The 10,370-nt window shown below is 37.5% G+C and overlaps 1 long non-coding RNA gene across 1 annotated transcript; it reads left to right on the top strand.

The window, feature by feature from the left end:
* The first annotated feature begins 776 nt into the window (after window positions 1–776).
* On the top strand, window positions 777–1,146 carry LOC145090635 (uncharacterized). Its single transcript, XR_013701684.1, has 3 exons — window positions 777–845; window positions 930–994; window positions 1,066–1,146. It is a non-coding gene; the product is annotated as an uncharacterized LOC145090635 (long non-coding RNA).
* The last annotated feature ends 9,224 nt before the right edge of the window (window positions 1,147–10,370 follow it).

Raw genomic sequence — 10,370 nt, forward strand, 5'->3', positions numbered from 1 at the left:
AAGGCATTGGAGTGGGTGATGATGACTCCATCCTTAGTCCAAAGAGGTTTGCATTTTGGTTTTCTTGATGTAATGGAACTGCTAAATTTGATAATGTTGTAATTTTGGGCAATCATAATGGTTATAAGGTTCATAGGCTTTATGTTGACAATCGCTTTGGGGTTGTTCTTTTTTCAGGTTTGATGAGTGCAATATCTGCTTGCCTCGAGGGTATGATTTCTGTTTGTGTAATGTTTTACTCATTAACTTGTTATGTCTCAATCTAATTTCTTCCTAATAAGGAACAATGCTTTGGTCAAAGCTAAAACTAGAACAGGGAAAAGTGCTGCTTTTTTGGTATGCTAAAATCCGAATTCTTGATTACATTCAGCTTGTTACTTTCTTGTGCTTTTTATATTTGGCTATGCAATATTGTTAAACACAAACAACTCCCCACAATTGAAACAATTTTAAAGGCTTCAGCTAGCAATGAGAGAAAATGGGTCCCACCAATATGTGTTCTTATTGTTTGTCCCACAAGAGAACTAGCAAGGAAGACACAGCTACATCTGTATGTAAAGCTGTTAATGAGGTGGCAGATATCTCTATGCCAGGTGTGCAACTAAGAAAAGAGCATGGATAGATAGATGGAAACACTAATGTATCTAGACAATAAGTATGACTATATACAATATAGAATCCTAAAACATATGCAATGTTGAATGATTACAGGATCAATAGACCACATAAAGGTGCAGGGTGAGATTTTGGAGGGTGAGATTTTGCAGGGTGAGATTTTGTAAGCCATGAAAGCACAAAACAAATGGAGCTTGCTTTACAAGATTACCCTTCACCCATAGAGGAAGGTTTGATACCCTTTTCACCTAATTTCATTTTTATATTTTGTTTTCTATACATTATCATTTATTTTTCTTTTGCTTATGTGGCAGTTGATCAAGATTTGGGACCAGGTCTAAGGGAAATATGTGCTGCAAATAGATCTGATGAGAAACAAGTAATCTTTAATCTTTTAATCTTTTTTTAATACTTTATAGAGACTTTTAATAATCTTGATATACAATGCAGCAAATAAAGGCACTTCTTGAAAATGTTGGGAAATCTTTTTGTCCAAATTATGTGGATTGGTTTGGATTTGAAGCTGCTGATATACCTCCAAGAAGTGCTGATAAATCAGTTGTTTCCAAATTTCTACAAACAAATCCTTCTGATCATACTACCTTTAAATTAAAGGTAATCCAAACTCTTTTATCAAATTTCAGTATAAATAACACACAAACAGTATTTTAATTGCATGATATATTTTTTTTATTTAGGAAATGGTCAGATTGATGAAAGAAAAACGTTTTCCTACTGCTTTCAAGTGTTACTATAATTTCCACAAAATTAATTCAATATCTAGTGATAATCTTCATTATAAAATGGTGATCCATGTGCATAGTGATTCAACCTTCAGGAGATACCAAAAAGAGATGAGATTCAAGCCAAATTTATGACCACTATATCGATGTTTTTTTTGTTGAAATTAATCTGTTCAAGGCAAGTAAAGAGAAATCCGCAGAGATTTCCAAAAATACCCCCGACATTGGAAAAATTACAAAGATGGCGATGAAACATCTATAAAAAACAGTTTAGCAGATGACGATGCAAATCTAATGATCAAGCTGAAATTTCTTACATATAATGTATTATATATATATATATATATATATATATATATATATATTATCCCCTAGTTATGTGGTCGAAATTACTTTTATACCCTTCTGACATGATTCAGTTATGACTTATGACACAGCTGTGAACTTTCTTGATTCGCAACGGGTTGTCGATTCTTTTCAAAGAAGGTCCAATTGCCTATAAAACCTACTACCTCAGGTAATGTAACGACCGAAAAATACAACCAATTTTAAATTTTTCAAAAACAATCCGATTTCATTAAAATCATTACAAAAAGGTTTTCAATACAAATTATTTAAAGTATTCCCAGAATCACATCACGACCAAAAACATGAGGAGCGGTACGATCACGCCTTCGCCTTGCCACGGTCTCCTGAAGAACCTGAAAAACATAAAACCACAACTGTAAGCCCGAAAGCTTAGTGAGATACCCCTAAAATACCAACCACCTATACGCCCTTCCAGGCTACGACCTTCCGGTCCAGAACATATTGCCTTCCGGCCCATAACATGAATAACACACATAACATAACAAACATAGAATAGCCATGCATATCGAGTCTACTGTGTGACTGGCCCGCCGTATCGGCCTTCAGTCCACCCTCCGTGTCTAGCCGTGTACATCGAGTTTGCAGTGTGATTGGTCCGCCTGCACCGGGCCTTCAATCCCCCTGGTCCACTCTCTGAGTCTACAGTGTGACTGGTCCGCCCGCACCGGGCCTTCAGTATATCTGGTCCGCTCTCCGAGCCTCGGCACATCTGGTCCGCCCTCTTGGGGCCTACAGCCTATCCGGACCGCTCTTTGGGCCTTCGGAACAACCAGTCCGCCCTGGGTATCTTGGCCTACAGCACAAAGCAGGACCCGCCTCAACCCATCTCCAATCCAAACAACCATGTGCACATAACATACAGGCATATAACAGATAACAGTCAACAAACTAATCAAGCATATCACATAACATATCAACCCCTCTAACCAGGAACACCGACCTAACCGGTCACTAGCATAGCACCTCCCTATAGAACAGGATACCGACCTCACCCAGGTCTCTAACACATACCATCCTAAGTACCAGGATGCAAACATAACAATAACAACATAACAACAAATACCCGGATCTCAATCTGATAAAGGGCCGGCCTTGGTGCCGTAGACCCTGTCGATATAGTGAGGATAACTCACCTTGCGAATGCTGATACTCTAAACTGAAGAAGCAGACTCTCGAACCACCAACTCACCGCAAATCCCGAACTAACCATCATAACAATTAAACATTAGTTCAAGCATACTTCCACATATCGGACCAAGACCAAAATCCAAACCTCATACAAAGTCCAACATTGGCCCAATTTACCAAATTGGGCCCACTTCACCAAATAGGCCTAGAACCAAAGTTCATAACAATAATTGGGCCCAAAACACTCTGTCCATAAATTCCCAGACTTGGCCCAACAACCAACTGTCCACCAACGGTCTAAACTCAAAGCCCAAACATGAATGTCCAACAGGAGGAGTACACTGGGCGTACCCTCCTTGGTACGTGGCGCGTACAACAATGACTCGCAAAAGGGGAAATGGGGCATCGGCCCGCTATGTGGGATGTACTCTAAGGCTACGTGGGGCGTAACCCTAATGCTCAACAAATCCACATAATGACTTAATGGCTTAAGCTCTTAAGCCCAAACTCTAGATCCATAGGCCAAATATGATTAGAACTCATAAAGTCTCAGACTTTATCACTTGGGACGTCCTTAAGTTCTTAATCCAAGGTCTTAATCCATTAAGACCCACATAACTCATACATGGAATAACTACAGCCCTTGGGACCTCATTTTTATCACTCAAGACCTCTCCAAAGGTCTGAAAGGACAGCTACACTTGACCAAATCGGACTATGCAACAAGTTGAGGACTTTTGGGACAAGAATGGGGACAAAGCTTCAAAATACATAGATCTATACAATATGAAGGTCAATCAAGAAGCTTTATACCTCAAACAAGCTCCAAAGGATGGTATCTCTTCAGATCTACAAGCTCCAATCGTCCCTCTTCTCTCTTGACAACTTCCCTTTTCTCCTTCAAGCCTTTCTTTTGCCAACAAGAGCTTTCCAAGGTCAAACACACTCAAATATGGAGGAAATACGAGATTTAGGGTTTCTCTAAGGTTGAAGATGAGCATAAGGAGGCTAAGGGGTGAACCAACATGTTCCTTATATAGTGGCTGACCCAAAATTAGGGTTTGGAGTTTCTGAGAGTACACTAGGCGTACCTCTAGTACGCTGGGCGTACTCACCCGGCCATCCCACGTTCATCACCCCATTACGCTGGGCGTACGTCCAGCTTATGCTGGGCGTACCCAGCCAGGCTCCAAAAATACATGCATGCATGGGACCCTTCTTCCACTTATCCCACAACGAGCTATAAACACTAATCATCTACGAACACCGCAACTCCTCTAATCTAGACCCGCTCCCAAATATCTTACATTCGTACGGGGTGACGAGAAGCCCAATGCTTCTAACACATACGCCAGCCCGAAACCTTCTCGGATGAAATTCATTTCTCGCAAAGAGGACCAGAATTAACCTTCCTCTTAATTCTCGGTGACTCATAGTCACACACTTAAAGAACGGGGTGTTACAGGTAACCTTCACACACAAGGGCATTTATGTCATTTTGATATCATTGTGTCATAATCAGACCAAATTGCATGATGTAGGCAAATCAAGATATGGAATACACCACTAGGAAAGCAGAGACAACTCAGTAAGATGTTGGATGAATGGTAATGAAGGAAGATGGATTTAGTATTTTTTTTAATAAGAAAAGAATTTATAAATTATATAAATTTTTAGGGCAGTGTACATAAGAAGGAAATACGGGAACAAACAGCTATCATCATCAATCTACTTGAGTGAAGCTGAGCCCTTTCTTGAACAATATGCCCCTAATGAAGAAGTATGGAGGCAGGTAACTTTTTCTCTTCTTTCCTTCATCTGCTGTACCAATTGTTCCAGATTCCGAAGGTTCTTATTTTATTATTTATTATTTATTATTTTTTTATAAATGGATATAAATTTGATTGGTTGTTATTTAAATTTTTTGTAGGAAGTGAATCAAATCCATTTTCTCTTGATGCATTAGCAATTTTCATATATCGTGTAGTCAACCGAGTCAATCACCCTGTAGTTAAAGTGTTCTACAACAATACTTCTATGGGTGCCTTAAGGATGCTACTAAAGCCATTGGAGGTAATATATATATATATATATATATATATATATATATATATATATATATATATATATATATATATATATATAAGAAAACTAGTGATAAGAAAACTAATATTATAACCCTGAAAAATAAAAATAAATTTGAAGAATTTCAGTAAGCACCTGTGGTAATTAGCGAAAAGAAAACTAGCTAATGATAAGAAAACTAATATTTTATCCCAGAAAAATAAAAATAAATAGAGATATAAGGTCATAAATAGATCCTATTTAAAGATATGTGAGTATGTGTAAGTGTGTAAGTGTGTGCAAGTGTTTGTGTATATTTTTGGACTGATTATTCTATTAGTATAGGTTTTGTTTATTAACTTTAGGCATATTTCATCCCTTCTATCTTATGCATCAAGGCTAAACCAAGGTATTGACTAAAATACCCGCGATATGTTAATTTTTTTTCTGTATTACCAATAAATGCTAATTTTTTTGTAATAGTGTTAACTCATCATTTAAAGTGTTTGTATGGAAATTATCTTATGGTGTGTCCAATTTTTCATACCAATAAATGCTAATTTTTTGTAATAGTGTTAACTCATCATGTTTATATGAATCTAAAGGTTGCATGATTCAAATTTGCAGGTCTTTGGGTGGCATATCCATCTTACAATACAAAACAAAACCACAATAGAGGTTAGAATAATGTTTTAGTGTGTAAATGCATGCAGATCAATGTTGTGTTACATTACATGATATCTTTGTTGTTGTAACCTGTTTACAATTGGCTTTCTTCCACATGATGAAATAGTAACAGTTAGGAGAGGGTTTTTATTTTTATTTTTGAAAATTTGATCATCAACAAGAGCAAGACTGTCTTGTAAGTGTTATTTCATCAAATTGCAGAAAATAGCAACGTACTTGAAATATATAGCTTGAAACTTACAAAAGCTTACAAGTTTTGATTGGTGGACTGATTCTTTTTGAGGCTTATTCTGCATGAAGTGGTTATCAGGATATATCATACTTGATAAGGTTTGTTCAAAGTTTTATAGGATTAAAGTACACTAAAAAATGTCAATGGCTAACTTTTTGGGATTTTTCAGTTAAAATTGTGCAGAAGCATTTCTTATGCTGCAGTTGCTGCTCATGCAGATCAGACTAGCAAGAGGAAATTAGCACCTTTCCAGGTTCCTTTGTTACTAGGCATTGGGGAAGAAGATACAGCCCTGACTAAGGCAACTAAAAGTGGCGATACTGATCTTGTTTATCTTGTTCTCTTTCATATATGGCAGAAGGTATTTATTGTTTTCTTATTTGATTAATTATAAAATAATGGTAAAATTAAGTTCTCAAATTATTGGCTTGTATAGAGACCAGCATTGGAATTATTTGGAATGATACAAGCTAGACCTATTGCGCGCGATCTATTCATACGAGACTCAAGATATCATATTTTGGCATGGCTAAAAGCTTTGGAGGAAACGAGACTCAAGCAAAAGTAAACACACAGAGAGTTGTTGGCACATAGTAAGCTAGATGATGCAATTGTATATAAATGAGTTCATTTTTTTATAACATTTACTCACTTTTGGAATAATTATTTGTATTTGACATATTAGTGAAATGAATTATCTTAGTTATTTATGGTATTTTATTTTGTATTATGAGATTTTTAATGTATTATTTAATTTGAAAATTAGTAAATCTATAACAAATATTTTTTTAAAACATTTAAAATTATGATACGCAAAAATGTGTGTCATCTTCATTTATGACATGGCCTTTCTTGACAGGGGCTTTCTTGATATGCATTGCGTGTCATTAACACGCGCGTCGTATGGTTACGACACGCGAATGCGTGTCGTCTTCCTTTATGACGGGGCCTTCCTTGATACGCATTGCGTGTCGTATACGCGCGTCGTAAATGCGCGCCGTCTCTCTTTATGACAGGGCCTTCCTTGACGCGCATTTGCGCGTCGTCTGAGCCTTTTACGACGCGCAATGAGCGTCGTAAAAGGCTGTTTTTCTAGTAGTGTAAATCAACTAACTTAAATTTCTCCCTTATAGACGTCTTGTTTTGACAACTATGGTCTTCCTCATCCTTTTGGAAAAAGTTTTCTTTATAAAGATGATATTCCACAAGACGATCGATGAAAAAGATTAATCCGTTCTTTGTGTTGTATTGGAACTTCACTTCCTCCACCACCTCCAATAATTCTCCCTAACCCACAAGTTCAAAGACATGAAAAGTTCAAGGTCACTCAAGCCCTATTGGCTAGCGAACCCCAAGATGGAAGGTCTGTGTATGCATATGTCTTGGAGATGAAGTCACACATTGACAGGTTGGGAATGTTAGGAGTTGATGTCTCTAGGAAGTTGGTTGTTGACTTGGTGTAACATCCCCAATTTCGTGGCCAGAAAAGACCGATTTGTTTATGCTTTGTTTTAAAATCAGAGTAATCCTTGTTAAGGAAAACAGTTGCGGAATTTGTCCCAAAAACAAAATATGATAACCATTTATCAAAACATTTCTCAATGAGAATGTATTTTCATTAAATAATAAAACCTCGGGATGTCATGTTCCGATACAGACCAAAAGCATAAACAATATAAATTAGACCTTACAACAGTTATTTATAACTACCGATCTATAATCCAAATTCTCTCGTCAAGTCCACCAACTTATACCCTTGTGCCATTACCTGTAATGCAAAGAAAAAGGAGTGGGTCAGGCTTGGGAGCCTGGTGAGCATATAGGGTTTTCAACCCACAATAATATAATTATTATATTCAATCATCAAACAATCAACCCAATTACCCATCCCCATTATCTTCGTTTATTCTTAAGTACCTTCCTTAAGGGATTATCCTAAGGGTCATCTCCTACATCGTATTTATCTCTCATCTCCTTACATCACATTTCCTTATATGTTTATTCCAAAGGACTTTTTCCTAAGGATCATCGCATGAATACGTAGTCACAACATCGCCTGGACTAGTAATTCATAGTAAGGGTTAAGCTATCATCGCATGAATACGCAGCCACAACATCGCCTAGACCTGTGGTTCATAGTAAGGGTTAGACTATCATCGCATGAATACGACGCCGCAACATTTCCTGGACTCCTAATTCATAGTAAGGGTGAGAGTATCATCGCATGAATACGTAGTTACAACATCGCCTGAACTCGTAATTCATCACCTACAGGTTATGAGCCTGCTGGTGTTTCCACGGGGTCATCTAGAATAGTCCGTGGTCACCATCTATACTCTGGTAGATGACTACATCGCCAAATTGCCACATCGCCGGTCAAGGTTATGGTATCTCCTCTCATCTCTCATCCCCTATTTATGATCACCTATCTATCATCACCTAATTATCATCACCATTCTATCATCACCTATCTCTCATCACCTAATTATCATCACATTTCTATCATCACCTATCTCTCATCACCTATTTCTCATCACCTAATTATCATCACCTATTTCTCATCACCTAATTATCATCACACATCATCTAATTCATCTACCCATGTTCTACCCAACATATTTGTAGATATAAAATACATATATAGATTAACTCATTTAACACCTATATAAAACATCCATTCCACACCCAATCTCAAATCAACAACACTATATATAAACACATAGCACGTATTTCATAGCAAATACTTAACATATATATATATATATATATATATATATATATATATATGTTAGAAGAAAGTGATCACATACTCACCCAAAACATATACTTAATACATTCACACAATACTTGTATTAAAATCATGTTATGAAAGGGACTATACACTCACTTGATCAGAAGATGATCGGACAGCACTACGGCTCTAAGAGGAGTATTCTTTGGTGAAACCGGGATCACTTCACACACCGGGTTTCTCGCGGACAGAGCTTCGGCTCGGAAACTCTTTTCTTCTCGGGATCTTCGGGCTTCGGGACTTGCTTCGGGTCTCGAGATGTTATTGGGGCTTCGGGGGTATTTATTTGCACGTAATTGGATGCAATACATGTGAGAGATGAAAGAATGAGCAACCAAACTCGGTTGGCCCTTAAAATCTATTTATAGGGCAAAATTTCGCTCTTGCCACGTTGTGGCACCTTTTTCCACGTCGTGGGCTTGGTCGTCACTGCATGCGTCATCGCAAGTTGCGTCTGGGGGACTCCAGGAGGTTTCTGAAGACCTGCCACGTCGTGGCATTGCTTGCCACGTCGTGGTCTCAGACACAACTTTTGGGTTCGCGCCCCGAACTTCAAAAATTCATAACTTTCGCATACGAACTCCGTTTTCGATGTTCTTTATATCGACGCGAAGTGAGATTATGCTCTACAACTTTCGTTTAGACTCTATCGGCTAATTTTGACTTTATTTTTAATATATTATAATTATATTACTTATATTTTTTTTAGTAGGCCGGGACAGGAAAACTCCGTTATAAACTCATACCTCCTTCGTCTGACGTCCATTTTTGTCCGTCTTTTAGTTGTTGCACTACTATCAATGAGATCTTCAATTCTCATTTGGATTGTTTTGGATAAATATCGCTCTAACGTAAATTCACTATTTACGCCGCGCTGTATTGTGCCGGTTCTGTCGCGAAATTTCGACAGGTCATAACTTCTTCGTTATAACTCGGATTTCGGCGTTCTTTATATGCACGGAAACCTTGTGACATATACTACAACTTGGTTAATATTAATCCTTCTAAATAATCTTCCATAAAGAAGTCATTTTTGATTCTTATCGTCTCTAAATTGACTAGCCCGGATCTACGGGCATGACAATTATCTCCTCCTTAGGATGATTACGTCCCAGAATCATCAACGAAATAGGACTTGTATAATGATTCCATACGTTGTCTCTTCATCCTAGGTAACAACACTAACTTCTATGTTTCTTCGAAAGAGTATCTAACTCTAGGGCTTCTTGACTGCAGACGATGTGTAGCACCGTAAATTTCAAAACAATTTTTCATTTAAAAATTATCGTTAATTCTTAAAAACACTTTTCTTAAAATTCCAGTCATAATCGAATTACAACAACATAACTCCATTTTCACTTGCTTAATAAACCAGGATCCTCAAAACTTGACTCTTTCTCTGGTGTGTACAATCGAGCCGGTGCCGTCCCGTGATCCTGAGAGAAATCTGAAACACATAACACAAAACACTATAAGCACGAATCTTAGTGATTTCCCCAAAATACCACACATAATACATATTAGCCACTCGAGGCTATAACTCTGTGGGTCCGTGGACCCTACTCTATGAACCCTCTGGTTCTAACTCTGGGAACCTTCCGGTTCTAACTCTGTAAACATGCACAACATAAATCACATAGAAATAATGCAGTACAACACATAACATACATAGCATACAAATACTCTGTCACATAACTCTGGTTACCTACTCAAGGTAAAGTATAGTGAGAAGACTCACCTA

Source organism: Lactuca serriola, chromosome 2 (genome assembly GCF_051521515.1).
Source record: "Lactuca serriola cultivar US96UC23 chromosome 2, Lser_US96UC23_V15, whole genome shotgun sequence".
In the NCBI taxonomy this organism is placed as follows: Eukaryota; Viridiplantae; Streptophyta; class Magnoliopsida; order Asterales; family Asteraceae; genus Lactuca; species Lactuca serriola.